Here is an 18,217-nt window from a genome sequence, read left to right as displayed (position 1 = left end):
TTTACATTTAAAATAAATATTTTGTTTTCACTGTAATAGAAGAGCAGTTGCCTGCTTGCCAGCTTCTGGGTGAGGTTCACATTGGATACTGTGCCTACTTGCCCAGTGCCACCACTCATATCTGTTTTAACAATAGCTTAAGCTTTAGATTTTAAAGAAATCATTTTTTTCACTGTAATAGAAGAGCAGTTGCCTGCCTGCCAGCTTCTGTGTCAGGTTGGATGCCTTGCCCATTTGCACAGTCAGTGCCACCACTCATATCTGTTTTAACAATTGGTTAAGCTTTAGATTTTAAATAAATAATTTTTTTCACTGTAATAGAAGAGCAGTTGCCTGCCTGCCAGCTTCTGTGTGAGGTTCACATTGGATACTGTGCCTACTTGCCCAGTGCCACCACTCATATCTGTTTTAACAATAGCTTAAGCTTTAGATTTTAAAGAAATCTTTTTTTTTTCACTGTAATAGAAGAGCAGTTGCCTGCCTGCCAGCTTCTGTGGCTGCCAGCTTCTGTCAGGTTGGATGCCTTGCCCCTTTGCACAAGCAGTGCCACCACTCATATCTGTTTTAACAATAGCTTAAGCTTTAGATTTTAAAGAAATCATTTTTTTTCACTGTAATAGAAGATCAGTTAGTTGTCTGCAAGCGTCTGGGTGTCAGGCCTACTTCAGCGTGTGCTCTGTAGACCTATTCCAGCCTGCTTTGACAGTTGCCAATCATATTTGGTGTCTCTTTAGCGTGCTTTTACAAAGAAAAAAGGTTTCTAGTGTAAGCTAATAGCAGGTAGTCAGTGTCCTTCAAGCGGCTCTGTCAGTCCTTCCTTCAGCGTGTGCTCTGCAGAACTGTTCCAGTGCACATTGCCAATCATATCTGGTGTCTCTATAGCGTGCTTTTAAAACCAAAATTTGTTTTTCACTGTTATAGATTGAATAGCAGTTACTTGTCTTCAAGCGGGTGTCTCAGGCCTACAGTGTGTGCTCTGCAGAACTGTTCCAGTGCACATTTCCAATCATATCTGGTGTCTCTATAGCGTGCTTTTAAAACCAAAATTTGTTTTTCACTGTTATAGATTGAATAGCAGTTACTTGTCTTCAAGCGGGTGTGTCAGGCCTACAGTGTGTGCTCTGCAGAACTGTTACAGTTCACATTGCCAATCAAATCTGGTCTCACAGTAGCTTGCACGCATAGTACCACTAATCCCAAAAAAAATGACAGGCAGAGGCAGGCCACCCCGCATGGGCCGTCGTGGTCGTGGTGCTGTGATTCCCTTTTGCCCTAGAATAATGCCCAGTTTTCAGAAGCCACGTACCCTGAACTTGAAAAGTTCTGAGGACATAGTTGACTGGCTAACACAGGACACCCAATCTTGTACAGCCTCCGCTCGGAACCTTGACGCACCATCCTCCTCCAGCTTAGCTTCAGGCACCTCTCCAGATACCACTCACCCGCCTGCCGCCACCACCAAAACTAGCACCACAGCCGCTTTACTTGGTATGTCAGAGGAGTTATTCACACACCCGTTTGAAGAAATGAGTGATGCGCAACCATTATTGCTAGAGGATGTAGATAACAGGGATATGTCTCAGGCAGGCAGCATTAAACACATGGAGGTACGGTGTGATGATGATGATGTTGTACCCGCTGCTGCTTCCTTTTCTGAGTTGTCAGATACAAGCGAAGCGGTTGATGATGACGATGCGTCCATGGATGTCACGTGGGTGCCCGCTCGGCAAGAAGAAGAACAGGGCGAAAGTTCAGATGGGGAGACAGAGAGGAGGAGGAGACGAGTTGGAAGCAGGGGGGGGTCGTCACAAGGAGCTAGTGGCACAGTCAGACAGCATGCATCGGCACCCGGGGTCAGCCCGACAGCACGCCAATCAACGCATGCTGTGTCCACCACCAGAATGCAGTCATTGCAGAGCTCAGCAGTGTGGCATTTTTTTTGTGTGTCTGCCTCTGACAACAGCGATGCCATTTGCAACCTGTGCCAAAGGAAACTGAGTCGTGGGAGGTCCAACACCCACCTAGGTACAACTGCTTTGCGTAGGCACATGATCTCACATCACAAACGCCTATGGGATCAACACATGAGTACAAGCAGCAAGCCTACTCTAAGCCGCCATCCTCCTCCTGGTCCAGCATCTTCAGCCACGTCAACCACTGCTGTCCTTCTTGCCCCCTCTCAACCATCCGCCACTCCGTCTCCCGCCTTGAGCAGTTCCCGCTCATCTGCCCACAGTCATGTGTCTGTCAAGGACATGTTTGAGCGTAAGAAGCCAATGTCACCAAGTCACCCCCTTGCCCAGCGTCTGACAGCTGGCTTGTCCGAACTATTAGCCCGCCAGCTTTTACCATACAATCTGGTTGAGTCTGAGGCGTTCAAAAAATTTGTAGCTATTGGGACACCGCAGTGGAAGGTACCCGGACGGAATTTCTTTTCACAAAAGGCAATCTCCAACTTGTACTCGATTGTGCAAAAGGAAGTCATGGCATGTCTGGCACACAGTGTTGGGGCAAGGGTCCATCTGACCACTAATACCTGGTCTGCAAAGCATGGTCAGGGCAGGTATATCACCTACACTGCGCATTGGGTAAACCTGCTGACGGCTGACAATCAAGGAATGCGTGGCATTGCAGAGGAGTTGGTGACACCGCCACGAATTGCAGGCAGTCCTGCTGCCACCTCCTCTACTCCTCCTACTCCATCCTCTTCCATAACCTCCTCGGCTGAGTCCTCTTGTGCTGCTGCGTCTTGCTCCACATCAACGGCACCCCCCCAGCTCCCCAGGTACTATTCCACATCCCGGATACGGCAGTGTCACGCCATCTTGGGTTTGACTTGCTTGAAAGCAGAGAGTCACACCGGATAAGCACTCCTGTCCGCCCTGAACGCACAGGTGGAAAAGTGGCTGACTCCGCAGCAACTGGATATCGGCAAAGTGTTGTGTGACAACGGAACAAATTTGATAGCGGCATTGAAGTTGGGCAAGTTGACACATGTGCCGTGCATGGCACATGTGTGTAATCTGATCGTACAACGCTTTATGAATAAGTACACAGGCTTACAGGATGTCCTGAAGCAGGCCAGGAAGGTGTGTGGCCATTTCAGGCGTTCCTACACGGCCATGGCTCACTTTGCCGATATCCAGCGGCGAAACAACATGCCAGTGAGGCGCTTGATTTGCGACAGCCCTACACGTTGGAATTCAACACTCCTAATGTTCGACCGCCTGCTCCAACAAGAAAAAGCTGTTAATGAATATTTGTATGACCGGGGTGCTAGGACAGCCTCTGGGGAGCTGGGAATTTTTTTGCCACGTTACTGGACGCTCATGCGCAATGCCTGTAGGCTCATGCGTCCTTTTGAGGAGGTGACAAACCTAGTCAGTCGCACCGAAGGCACCATCAGCGACATCATACCATTTGTTTTCTTCATGGAGCGTGCCCTGCGAAGAGTGCTGGATCAGGCTGTAGATGAGCGTGAAGAGGAAGAGGAAGAGTTGTGGTCACCATCACCACCAGAAACAGCCTTATCAGCATCGCTTGCTGGACCTGTGGCAACGCTGGAAGAGGATTGTGAGGAAGAGGAGTCAGAGGAGGATTGTAGGTTTGAGGAGGAGGAGGAGGAGCAAGACCAAACACAACAGGCCTCCCAGGGTGCTCGTTGTCACCTATCTGGTACCCGTGGTGTTGTACGTGGCTGGGGGGAAGAACATACCTTCAATGACATCAGTGAGGAGGAGGAACGGGAAATGAGTAGCTCGGCATCCAACCTTGTGCAAATGGGGTCTTTCATGCTGTCCTGCCTGTTGAGGGACCCTCGTATAAAAAGGCTGAAGAAGAACGACCTGTACTGGGTGTCCACGCTACTAGACCCCCGGTATAAGCAGAAAGTGGCGGAAATGTTACCGAATTACAACAAGTCGGAAAGGATGCAGCATTTGCAAAATAAATTAAAAAGTATGCTTTACACAGCGTATAAGGGTGATGTCACAGCACAACGGGAATCTAACAGGGGGAGAGGTGGAACTCATCCTCCTCCTCCCACGACCACGCCGGCAAGGACAGGACGCTTTAAAGACGTGTTGTTGATGGAGGACATGTGGACCTTTTTAAGTCCTATGCATCGCCACAGCCCTTCGGGATCCACCCTCAGAGAGCGACTCGACCGACAGGTAGCAGACTACCTCGCCTTAACTGCAGATATCGACACTCTGAGGAGCGATGAACCCCTTGACTACTGGGTGTGCAGGCTTGACCTGTGGCCTGAGCTATCCCAATTTGCGATAGAACTTCTGGCCTGCCCCGCTTCAAGTGTCCTGTCAGAAAGGACCTTCAGTGCAGCAGGAGGTATTGTCACTGAGAAGAGAAGTCGCCTAGGTCAAAAAAGTCTAGATTACCTCACCTTTATTAAGATGAATGAGGGATGGATCCCGAAGGGACTGACACTGGGCGATACATTCGCTTAAAAAAGGCCTGATGAGATGAGCTGCCTTGGGCTAAAAATGGTCCACACGCTGCTGTATTTTAGCTCTGAATGAGGTTTGACTTGCGTGACTTATCCGCCACCAACTAGGGTTCAAGCCGCCATGTTTTAGGGCACTTTCTGCCTGTGAAACAAACATCAATTTTTCTGGCCGCTGCTACAGCAGCGGCTGCAACAATACCAAATTTTTCAGGCATGTGTACATGCCTAATTTTTAGGCCCACTGGTGCAGCACTGTGGCTTCAAAAACCAAACCAAAAAAAAATCCTCCAAGATGGCACCAATATACCAGTGGTCTAAGCATCTTCCCACCTTGGCCTAAAAATTGGAGGTGATTCAACAATTAAAAATCTCTGCCATTTACACGTCCACTGATAGGAGACGCGGAAGGTATTAAACTGATATGAACAATACTCCACTCCTATCAGTAGGTCCGTCCCATTGTGATTTATGCCCCCCACCCACCGCGCAGGGATGGGGGCCGGGGGGGAGGAAAGTAGGCACCCCCATTGTGATTTATGGCCCCCACCCACCGCGCAGTAGTGGGGGCCGAGGGGGGGAGGACAGTAGGTCCCCCCATTGTGATTTATGGCCCACACCCACCGCGCAGGGGTTGGGGAGGACAGTAGCTCCCCCCAGTGTGTATCATGGGCTTTGAGGACAGGTGTCAATCCATACCTGCCAAGTGACCCTATGTAGGGGTAACAGTCCCTATTCTGCTCTGTGTCAGTGTGTATCATGGTCTCTGTGGACGGGGAACAGTCTCTATTCTGCTCTGTGTCAGTGTGTATCATGGACTCTGTGGACAGGAAACAGTCCCTATTCTGCTCTGTGTCAGTGTGTATCAGGGGTTTTGAGGACAGGTGTCAATCCATATCTGCCAAGTGACCCTATGTAGGGGGAACAGTCCCTATTCTGCTCTGTGTCAGTGTGTATCAGGGGCTTTGAGGACAGGTGTCAATCCATACCTGCCAAGTGACCCTATGTAGGGGGGACAGTCTCTATTCTGCTCTGTGTCAGTGTGTATCATGGTCTCTGTGGACGGTGAACAGTCTCTATTCTGCTCTGTGTCAGTGTGTATCATGGTCTCTGTGGACAGGGAACAGTCTCTATTCTGCTCTGTGTCAGTGTGTATCAGGGGTTTTGAGGACAGGTGTCAATCCATATCTGCCAAGTGACCCTATGTAGGGGGAACAGTCCCTATTCTGCTCTGTGTCAGTGCGTATCATGGTCTCTGTGGACTGTGAACAGTCTCTATTCTGCTCTGTGTCAGTGTGTATCATGGTCTCTGTGGACAGGGAACAGTCTCTATTCTGCTCTGTGTCAGTGTGTATCAGGGGTTTTGAGGACAGGTGTCAATCCATATCTGCCAAGTGACCCTATGTAGGGGGAACAGTCCCTATTCTGCTCTGTGTCAGTGTGTATCAGGGGGTTTGAGGACAGGTGTCAATCCATATCTGCCAAGTGACCCTATGTAGGAGGAACAGTCCCTATTCTGCTCTGTGTCAGTGTGTATCATGTTCTCTGTGGACGGTGAACAGTCTCTATTCTGCTCTGTGTCAGTGTGTATCATGGTCTCTGTGGACAGGGAACAGTCTCTATTCTGCTCTGTGTCAGTGTGTATCAGGGGTTTTGAGGACAGGTGTCAATCCATATCTGCCAAGTGACCCTATGTAGGGGGAACAGTCCCTATTCTGCTCTGTGTCAGTGTGTATCATGGTCTCTGTGGACGGTGAACAGTCTCTATTCTGCTCTGTGTCAGTGTGTATCATGGTCTCTGTGGACAGGGAACAGTCTCTATTCTGCTCTGTGTCAGTGTGTATCAGGGGTTTTGAGGACAGGTGTCAATCCATATCTGCCAAGTGACCCTATGTAGGGGGAACAGTCCCTATTCTGCTCTGTGTCAGTGTGTATCATGGTCTCTGTGGACGGTGAACAGTCTCTATTCTGCTCTGTGTCAGTGTGTATCATGGTCTCTGTGGACAGGGAACAGTCTCTATTCTGCTCTGTGTCAGTGTGTATCAGGGGTTTTGAGGACAGGTGTCAATCCATATCTGCCAAGTGACCCTATGTAGGGGGAACAGTCCCTATTCTGCTCTGTGTCAGTGTGTATCATGGTCTCTATGGACGGTGAACAGTCTCTATTCTGCTCTGTGTCAGTGTGTATCATGGTCTCTGTGGACAGGGAACAGTCTCTATTCTGCTCTGTGTCAGTGTGTATCAGGGGTTTTGAGGACAGGTGTCAATCCATATCTGCCAAGTGACCCTATGTAGGGGGAACAGTCTCTATTCTGCTCTGTGTCAGTGTGTATCATGGACTCTGTGGACAGGGAACAGTCTCTATTCTGCTCTGTGTCAGTGTGTATCATGGTCTCTGTGGACAGGGAACAGTCTCTATTCTGCTCTGTGTCAGTGTGTATCAGGGGCTTTGAGGATAGGTGTCAATGTTAGGTGATTTCTGCCCTTTATGGATTAAAAGCAGACTCTGCATCAACTGTGTAATTTTCCATGGGAGTTTTGCCATGGATCCCCCTCCGGCATGCCACAGTCCAGGTGTTAGTCCCCTTGAAACAACTTTTCCATCACTTTTGTGGGCAGAAAGAGTCCCTGTTGTTTTAAAAATTCGCCTGCCCATTGAAGTCAATGGCGGTTCGCGCGGTTCGCCGAAAATTTCGGGTTCGCGACAACACTAGTGACCAATATAGCCACCTTTCTTTGCAAGGACACTCAAAAGCCTGCCATCCATGGATTCTGTCAGTGTGTTGATCTGTTCACCATCAACATTGCGTGCAGAAGCAACCACAGCCTCCCAGAGGCTGCTCAGAGAGGTGTACTGTTTTCCCTCCTTGTAAATCTCACATTTGTTGATGGACCACAGGTTCTCAATGGGGTTCAGATCAGGTGAACAAGGAGGCCATGTCATTAGATTTTCTTCTTTTATACCCTTTCTTGCCAGCCACGCTGTGGAGTACTTGGACGCGTGTGATGGAGCATTGTCCTACATGCAAATCATGTTTTTCTTGAAGGATGCAGACTTCTTCCTGTACCACTGCTTGAAGAAGGTGTCTTCCAGAAACTGGCAGTAGGACTGGGAGTTGAGCTTGACTCCATCCTCAACCCGAAAAGGCCCCACAAGCTCATCTTTGATGATACCAGCCCAAAGCAGTACTCCACCTCCACCTTGCTGGCGTCTGAGTCGGACTGGAGCTCTCTGCCCTTTACCAATCCAGCCATGGGCCCATCCATCTGGCCCATCAAGACTCACTCTCATTTCATCAGTCCATAAAACCTTAGAAAAATCAGTCTTGAGATATTTCTTGGCCCAGTCTTGACGTTTCAGCTTGTGTGTCTTGTTCAGTTGTGGTCGTCTTTCAGCCTTTCTTACCTTGGCCATGTCTCTGAGTATTGCACACCTTGTGCTTTTGGGCACTCCAGTGATGTTGCAGCTCTGAAATATGGCCAAACTGGTGGCAAGTGGCATCTTGGCACCTGCACGCTTGACTTTTCTCAGTTCATGGGCAGTTATTTTGCGCCTTGGTTTTTCCACCTGCTTCTTGCGACCCTGTTGACTATTTTGAATGAAACGCTTGATTGTTCGATGATCACGCTTCAGAAGCTTTGCAATTTTAAGAGTGCTGCATCCCTCTGCAAGATATCTCACTATTTTTTACTTTTCTGAGCCTGTCAAGTCCTTCTTTTGACCCATTTTGCCAAAGGAAAGGAGGTTGCCTAATAATTATGCACACCTGATATAGGGTGTTGATGTCATTAGACCACACCCCTTCTCATTACAGAGATGCACATCACCTAATATGCTTAATTGGTAGTAGGCTTTCGAGCCTATACAGCTTGGAGTAAGACAACATGCATAAAGAGGATGATGTGGTCAAAATACTCATTTGCCTAATAATTCTGCACTCCCTGTATATCTATATACATAAATATATACGTATATATCACTATATATATACCTATATATAAATAAAAATATTATAAAAAAATTATATATATATATATATATATACGTGTATATATACACATATGTATATATATACATATATTCTACACATATATTTATGTAATATTTTTACATAATTAGGTATCCTAATTAATTACAATTAGCGGGACCTGCCTGACAACCCATGCCGAAAGTATAGGGAATTTAATTTGCTAGCGCTATATTTAACCCTATAACTTTCCAAGACACCATATAACCTGTACATTGGGGGTACTGTTTTACTCGGGAGACTTCGCTGAACACAAATATTAGTGTTTCAAAACAGTAAAATGTATTACAGCGATGATATCGCCAGTAAAAGTGACGTTTTTTGAATTTTTCACGCACAAGCAGCACTTACACGGACGATATTATTGCTGCAATACATTTTACTGTTTTGAAACACAAATATTTGTGTTCAGCGAAGTCTCCCGAGTACAACAATACCCCTCATGTACAGGTTTTATGGTGTTTTCAAAAGTTACAGCGTCAAATATAAGGCTTGTGTTTCATTTTTTTTACATTAAAATTCGCCAGATTGCTTACGTTGCCTTTGTGACCCTATGGTAGCCCAAGAATTAAAATTACCCCTATGATGGCATACCATTTGCAATAGTAGACAACCCAAGGTATTGCAAATGGGGTATGTCCAGTCTTTTTTAGTAGCCACTTAGTCACAAACAGTGGACAAAATTGGCGTTTTTTGCATTTTTTACACACAAACAAATACTAACGCTAACTTTGGCCAGTGTTTGTGACCAAATGGCTACTAAAAAAGACTGGACATACCCCATTTGCAATACCTTGGGTTGTCTACTATTGCAAATGGTATGCCATTATGGGTGTACATTTATTTCCTGGGCTACTATACAGTCTCAAAGGCAACGTAACCAATCTGGCAAATTTCAATTTCAAATGTAACGTGCTATATTTGACCCTGTAACTTCCCAAAACACCATAAAACCTGTACATAGGGGGTACTGTTTTACACGTGAGACTTTGCTGAATACAAATATGTGTATTTTATTGCAGTAAAAGCAAACAGTATTATGACATTGACAGTTAAAATGTCATGTAGAACTAAAAAAATAACAACATTTCTTATTTTCTCCCATTTTTTCATATTAAATTATGTTTCATAGCTAAATATTTGATATTAAATGGAAGCCCTGTTTCCCCTGAATAAAATGATAAATAATAAAGGGGGGTGCATTTAATATGAAATAGGTGAATTACGGTTGGACAGACAAATAGCGCAAATGCCAGGTTTTGTTTACGTTTTGTTCTGTTCACAACTTGTACATTTGGCTCAGTTCTTAAGGGGTTAATATCCCCTACTGCAGCCTCTATCCACCTACACTACAGCTCTTATGCCACCATGCCCTATAGCCCCTATCCCATTAATACAATGTAGACCCTATTTCTCCATCTACAATAACCTCTATTTTCTTCATATACTACAGCTAATTTTCACCTGCACACTATGGCCGAACCCCACACACATACACTGAAGCTGATGTTCCCCCAACCCATTACAACCTTTAGCCCTCTTACACTGCAGTCTCTATCTCACAACACCTTCTATCACCCCATTTACAGTCACACTACAGTCTCAATCTAAATGTACTGCAGTCCTTCTCCACACACACTACACCACAAACATCCTTCTACATAGACACTCTAAACTGCAAGTAGCCCCATTAATAGAGATTTAACTCCAACATCAAACCCGCCCACAAAAACCCACACATCAAAGGTAGAGAATCTCACACATATAACCCTGTGGCGGACCACCACAGGTTCTCTTTCCCAGTGTGAAATAGCTGGTTTAGCTCCCCCCCCCCCCCCATACATTAGTCGAGACTTAATGTTGGGAGTAGATCTGGTTTATTCGGGCAAAGCACACAGAATGTATACACAGACCCCCAGCTGGGGGACTCCATATTACTGTAACACAAACTCCTCCCAGGCACCTCAGTGTCTGGGAGAAAATTGAGTCAAAAAGCCTAGTAATTCAATTATCTCTCAGTTACAGGGATACTTACAGAATTATGCGAAAATACATCAAAACCCCATTAAATCCACAGAGGAACCCCACATGTCCCATATCCCCAGATAGCCCAGATCCTAATGCCCAAGTTGTCCAAATAGCGCTCGGATCCATTTGGTGTAGAGGAATCACCATGGGGGTAAAGTTTTGACCAGCCGACCACGCGGTTGTAGCCCAAAACTGTTCCAGGGAGAGAGGCAGCGGCCAGTCAAATTCCATGTGCTCTTGTGCAAATACAACCAAATGGTCCCCCTTGCTCTTAGGGAGCAAATATTTTTCATAGATAACTGAGGATTTTCCCCAAAGAGCGCCATCCTGGATTGTCTGTAAAAGGAGCAGGTGGTGGTACAAGTTCAGCGCGGTTCACGAATTGTAGTATCCAAATGTAGCTCCATGCATTTGATGACGTACCGCTGCCTTCGTTCCGCAGACAAGATGGCATGTGTTGTTCGGTTATAAGAATGGCGACCTCCCGGGGAGAGCACTTGAGTTAACAACCTCCTTTGATGTTAATGAGCCAGGGAGTGGAGTATAAAAAAGGGGAACACTAATATCCATTCTGGAAACAAATAAGGGGTTACGAAGAACCGAAAGAAGTAGGGAACACGTTTGTTGGCCTGAAGGGAACTAACACAAGTGATGGGGTATTCCATCACAAACCCCATAGGCAACCTCCCTTCCTACACACACACACTCCCTCCACATCATATGTGGTCTATCCTAGATACAACACTACACGCTGGCTTTAATTACATTCCAAACCATCATCCCCACACACACAACACTTTTTCCCCTCTCCATCCGGACGTAAAGGACTATACACACTATTCAGCGTTACATGACTGATACATCCGTATCAATTATGTGTTCATTCGACAGGAGGGCTTGTCCCATCTCCTGGGAGCAACCATTGGACTGTCAACGTGGTCTGGTCATGGCCCTGTCCACATATCGCTCGAATACACGCTGTTTCGGCCTTCTACATGGTCGTGGCGACTAAATTAGTCACTCCTCATGGACCCTGCTGTCAGGGAATAAATTAAACAGGCCTTGGAACTCTATTTTCGGGAAAATGAGACGGCTGACTCATCTCCCATCTCGCTATGGGAAGCTCACAAGAGCTTAATTCAAGGCACATTCATCCATATAGCTTCTACTAAAAAGAAAGTGATGCTCCGACAGATGACGGACTTGCACAACACCATCTCCCACCTGGAGTCTCAACACAAACGGTTGACATTTACAGGGAATTGTTGCAGGACAGATGTCAAATGACGGAACTCCTCATGCATCGTCATCTTCGATCGCTTAAACATTCTAATTTTTTTTTATGCACACGCAAACTATGGGGCAAGTTCCTTGCACGAACTGAGTCTTGTCACGTGTTCTTGGAGGGGCCTGCTGACCAGCCTCTTACCCCAGGACTATGGGCCATGCAAAAAGGCTCATAAAAGACCTTGTTAGTGCCTTTTTGCTATTCTGTTCCGGAAAATTGCATTCCCCTCGTATTCTCACATTGTCCCGTTTGATTACCGAACAACCGCACAAACCAGGGACCACCCAGGAGCTTGTTAACACCTATTAACACCTTGGAACTGTTCTCACTGAAGTGTGCTAATTGCTTGTCTGTGTGGCCGCAATTCCTATGGACACCCATGAGGTGGCATCTTGTTTGCATGAACGCAGGCAGCAGTGTTCTCATGGAACTAAAATCGGACACAGAAACTCCCGAACACAGACGGACTTCCATCATTGCCTGCGTTCAGTTCTATACAATTTAGAAGGGCACTGTTCGGTGAAATCGTTCATCTGGATAAGGAGAACAAGCTCCAGGGTAAGACTATTCACTCTGTTCGGTAATTTGTTCGTTTTTAAACAACCAAACTAGACCGACCGCAATTCCTGATTGTCTGGAACTGATTTAGGCATGGGACCATGCGGAAAGTCGGTCAAATTAAGACTATACCCCCTAAAGGATTAGGGGTGGCACCCTGAAGGCACTTTGATTATCTACATTTTGTGAGTGCATTCAATAGCGTGTCATTATACATGCCTAAAATAGTTTGACACTATGCATTGTCAATTTCTTTTTAGGTAGAGACAGCGTTTTCCCCTATTTTGTTTTGCACATATGATAATCCAGGCATCCACGTGGGAAGGTTGCTAAGGGAAGCTGTCATTAAGTTAAGTTATACTGTTATTTTTTATATTTTTTGTATTTGGTGTTTTTTGTACCAGGGATTGCTACACTCTGTATACTCCCTTAGCTTTACTGAGCTCTTGTAAGAGCTGCTCCTGCTTCGCTCTCTGAAGGAAGAGAGGTTCACTCACTGGAGCCTGGAGCCTTGTCATAGGTCCAGGGTGGGTAGGAGACAGTGAGACACCAACCAAGCTGCGTCTCTTCATGGGTCTGCAGTGCTTATGGTGTCTGGTGCAGTGCTGATGGTCCATGGTAAGCACTAGGAACATACGTCGACGGTCAAACCCCCAGCTAGCCCGGGGCAACCGTCACAAGGTCTAACCACTGGAAGCTGGATCCTGGTCTTGGATCCAGTGTGGGTGGAGGACAGCGAGACCCCAAACAAGCTGCGGCGGTTTGTGGGGTTTGCGGTGGTTATGATGTCCCAGTGCAGTGCTTATGATGCTCGCAAGTACTAGGAGGCAGCGATTGACGGAGGTACCCGGTCGGGGTGCCAGGCGGTCCGTCACAGGGACACTTCCACGTACACATGTTCTTAGGTTGAAGCTATCCTCGGGGCGGCCATCGCCCTTCCTGAATGATATCGCTGATGGATTGTAGTCCTTCTATCATTCCTTGTGTAACTTGTTGAACCGAATGATAAAGACGCAATTAGATCTGTTTCCATCGACCCGTATCTGCGGACATATGTTACGAAAACTGTATCTACTGCAGAGGCACTGAATGGTCCAAACACTGAAGAAAAACTCTCAGCTGCCCTGAAGGGGACCAAAGTGGGCAAAGCGCCAGGCCCTGATGGGTTCTTAACTGGATATTATAAGAAATTCTCTGCAGAACTTATACCGTGACTGACAAAGGCCTTGAATGCTGTAGCGGATGGCGGGGAGTTTGGAGCAGAATCGTTGGTGGCACTGCGGCAGCTATCACCCAATCTTCTTGCTTAAAGTGGATGCCAAACTCTTCACGAAGGTCCTGGTGACTAAATTTAAGTCTACTTTACCACATCTAATCCATGTGGACCAGACTGGCTTTATTCCTGGGCGTGAGACATGGGACAGCTCTTTGAGACTTTTTGCTATACAACATCATGCAAGAAAGTCGAATCAACGTGCTCTTGTTGTGAACGGATGCCGAAAACGGATGCCGTATGCTCTTGTTGTGAACAGATGCCGAAAAGGCCTTTGATCGCATTAACTGTCCCTATATGATTGCCATGCTGAAATATATGGGATTGGGCACTAGATTGCCCAACTGGGTGGCAGCGCTATATAGCAAACCACACGCCTCGGTAATGGTGAAAGCCGCATTAACAGCAGACTTTAACATTCGCAACGAGACGCGTCAGGGCTGTTCGCTCTCTCTGATGCTTTTTGCCACGTCTTTGGAGCCTTTGCTTCAGGCGCTCCACATAAATCCGGATATACGAGGATATGCATGGCATGAACATAAGGTCGCTGCTTATGCAGATGACCTCCTTTTCTTCATAACGAACCCGAGGATCTCTTTGCCCTGTCTCTTGTCAGAATTCGAGAGGTTTGGCATATTGTCTGGATTCAAGCTTAATTTATCGAAATGTGAAGTCTTGAATGTGATGTTTTCGGCTCCCGACTGTACAGCACTGGATGCAGCATTTCCGTTCCATTGGTGCTATGGTATAATGAAATATTTAGGGGTTTGGGTGACCACGGATCCTTGTGAGTTATATCAATGCAATTTTCTTCCCTTAATGAAGACGATTTTGGCGGATTTGCAGATGGAGTGGTGGCTGTGGTTAAGATGAATGTGCTGCTATGGGTGTTATACATCTTCCAGACAATCCCTCTCGCCCCTCCAGCTGCTTTTTCCTCTTCAATAAAATCAGCAGTGATTGGATATGTTTGGCGAGGGTGCATGACTTGATTTGCCTGCCCAGACATAAAGGGAGTTTGGCTCTACCCAACTATCATTAAATACAATCAGGCTACTTTTTTTACAATGGATACTGGATTGGCACTTGCTATCCCCGCACAAGCAATGGGTAACCTTGGACTGGGGTGGAATGGGGGCTCCCGTTCCCTCAGTAGTGTGGTTGGGGAGATCGGAGGTCATGGAGCACAGAGACAAAACGGCGCCTGTCTCGCAAAAGCTCCGCACGTGGCAGGCAGTCCGCGAGCTCCCTCATGTTTCACCTGCGCCTAGTCCTTTCTTGATAACATGGTGGTTACCATCTTTGACCTGTCGGTTTTTAGGGGACGGAGATTATATTCCTAATTATAGGGCATTGCGGGATGGTCAGATCCTTCCACTGGATGTGTTATTGGGGGGTGAACCGCGTACTCCCATGATCGTTCTCAGGTATATTCAATTGCAGAGCTATATATGTATGTTACCACGGAACGCTAAGTTGCATAGGAACCCTACGTGGTTTGAGGAGCTTTGCTTTCAGATCTTAGGGCTTGAGAAAGCCATTTCGATGCTTTATCAACATCTTCTGGTTGGGAATAGCCCCATAAATAATATGTTTCAAAGGCCGTAGGAAGAATTACTTGGTAAATCTTTGTCGGATGCACAGTGGGACAAGGTGCTGGTGTGGCAACACAAGAGCTCCAAAAGCTCCCAATACCAGGAAACTAATTATAAACTAATATCGCTCTGGTATAGGACCCCGATCCTCCTTAACAGGATTTTTCCTAGTGTGCCGCCCACATGCTGGAGATACCATGTGGATAGAGGCACGATGTGGCATCTGTGGTGGAAGTGTCCGAACATTGTCCCCTTTTGGGAAATGGTGAGGGTCGAAGCGACTGACATTCTCGGGATTCGATTGAGTGATCGGGGGAGCTCGCTCTGCTACAAATGTCTTTGAAACCTATTTCGGTCTACAAGAAATCCATCCTACGCCACTTGCTTAATGCTGCTAAAGCACTGTTTTTTTGGAAGAAGACTAAAATTCCCACAAAAGAAGCCTGGCTGCGCAGGGTGGAGGACATCTAGGCGGCCCAGGCACTGCATGATTCTCTGATAGGGACGGGTTCCAAACATGCTGAAGCCTGACAACCGTGGTTTGTTTATGTGGTGCGTGACTTGTAATGCTTGAAAGGACAAGTGAATGGGGGCCCCCAGGGGTGCTCGGTGTGGGAATCCTTCTTGTTTGTTCTTTCCTCATCTACTTCTACACTATCTCTATGCCTGCTTTCCTCCCTAGTATGCTTATTTTTCCTGACCAGTGCAGGGTGGAATCTAACTTTTCACATTGCATCGGTTTACTTAATGACACAAATGAAAATCAAATAGTTGCTAACACTGGGGTGGGCTCTACGGATCATGCTACCATACTAATGAATATCACATAGCGGTTTTGGACCACATGCTGGCTACTGTTAAATGGTTGATGAGTAATTGTATATGTTTACCACGGATAACTGTATATTTTGTTGAAGCATATGTCTACATTGCGACGGCATGCCTGTGATTTCTTGTTATCACAAATGCAAAAATTCAATATACACAGATTTGCAAAAAAAAATAAACTTTTCCCAACTCTCTTTTGCCTGCTGGTATTTCAATTTTGGGGACAACAAAGGCAAGTCTCCAACAAATGCAGAACAAGCATACTAAATTCAAATGCACTGCACTAAACAAACACAGGTATTTTCCTTATGTCACTGCTCTTTAATAGGGCTCTATAAAGAGGCAAAATGATATTCTCGTCCCGAGAATGAATGCCTTTTTCATGCATGACAATACCTTACTGGCCTTGGCCACTGCTGATTGACATTGCACATTGTTGCATAGTTTGTTGTCTATCACAATTTCCAAGTCCTTTTCATGTGTTCCGTCAGGCCCTGGAGTTTTGTTTGTATTAACTTTCTTTAGTTGCTGCAGCACCTTGTCTTGAGTTAACCAATTACAATTATTTTGCAAGTTTTTAGTAGCAATCATTTGCACATCTATTGCCATGGGTTCTTCCTTAATATATACGGAGGAGAAATAGTTATTTAAAATTCCTGCCTTTTCCTGGTCTTCATTAACTAACACCCCGTTTCAGTTTTTAGTGTACCTACACTTTCATTTTTTTTTTTTTTTTTTTAGAATTTATGTACTTAAAAAATGCTTTGGGGTTGGTTTTGCTTTCTTTAGCCATCATTTTTTTCATTTTGAAGTTTAGCAAGTCTAATTGCTTTTTTTGCACGCATTATTTGCTTCCTTATATCTTTTATAAGAGCTGATATGTCCGATTTAAATGCTTTAAATGCCCTTTTCTTATTTTTAATCTCTTGTTTTACTTTTCTACTAGGCCACATTGGTTTTAATTTGTTTCTTTTTTATTTATTTCCCAATGGTACATACTGAGAAATGCACCTTTCTAATATTTGTTGGAAGATGATCCATTTATCCTCAGTGTTCTTTTCACTAAATAGTTTATGATAAAGATTAAAAGAGCATATCAAAGTTTATTTGTCAAGTGGGTTTTTATTTCTATGGTGCTTGGGAATTAAATCCACTTGTGTAAATCTGAATGTATGAATATAGACTATGGATTACAATATAAGCTACAGCTCCATGGTTTGTTATAGAGAGCCCTGCACACAGAAACACAGAAAGCGAGCACAGCTTCACAGGACCGAGAAGGACAGAGAGTCTCTGATGAAGCAACATCCAGCGATTTTCCTTCTGATGATCCTACGTATAATTATTGAAGTATGGAATATTCAGGAATCCGTAAACCCATGCTTTCAATGGAAAATAGGATATCTAATTGAATATGAATATTATAAGGAAGGGGACATCATCATTGGAGGACTCTTTACTGTGAATATGAATGTAAGAACTGGATGTATAATATATAAAAAAAATCTCTTTCCTCAATATAAGATGTGTGTAAGGTAAGTGTATATATTTCTGTACACAAAATTTCTTGGGTCATATTTCCCACTGTAGTTTTGGTCTAGGTTTTGCACATTTCTATTTTCTTTTTCAATAATTAGAACTGCAAAACATGTTCTCCAATATAAACACTTTTTTGTGAAATAGCTTAATGCAAGTGCTATAAAAACAATTCTCTTTCCAACAATACAGGACTTTCAGCTTTGAAAATAGACAGTAAAACACAATCTGTTTTACTTACCAGTGTGTGGGATAAACCAGCGTAAGGGATACAATGATTTATACATGCATTTATCATAAATAACTATGTGATTCGAAACTTGTGATTAAAAGAAATTATAAACTGATATTTATAGTGTAAATTTATGTATTTATAAAATATTTTACCAGGAAAGATACATTGAGATTTCTTTCATTTTCAAGTATGTCCTGGGTCCACAAAATATTGCATTGATACATTATGGTACAATACAATACAAAAACAATATTAATACACAATATATACAAAATTTAACATAGAACAGGTAGGAAATATATAATCAACCATGACATGTGCATTCTGTTTTGAGGTATGTAGAGAGGGATTTCTTAAAGGACTTTAGGCTTGGGGAAGATTTTTTA

Source organism: Pelobates fuscus, chromosome 6 (genome assembly GCF_036172605.1).
Source record: "Pelobates fuscus isolate aPelFus1 chromosome 6, aPelFus1.pri, whole genome shotgun sequence".
Taxonomy (NCBI): Eukaryota; Metazoa; Chordata; class Amphibia; order Anura; family Pelobatidae; genus Pelobates; species Pelobates fuscus.
This window is presented reverse-complemented; position numbering follows the sequence as displayed.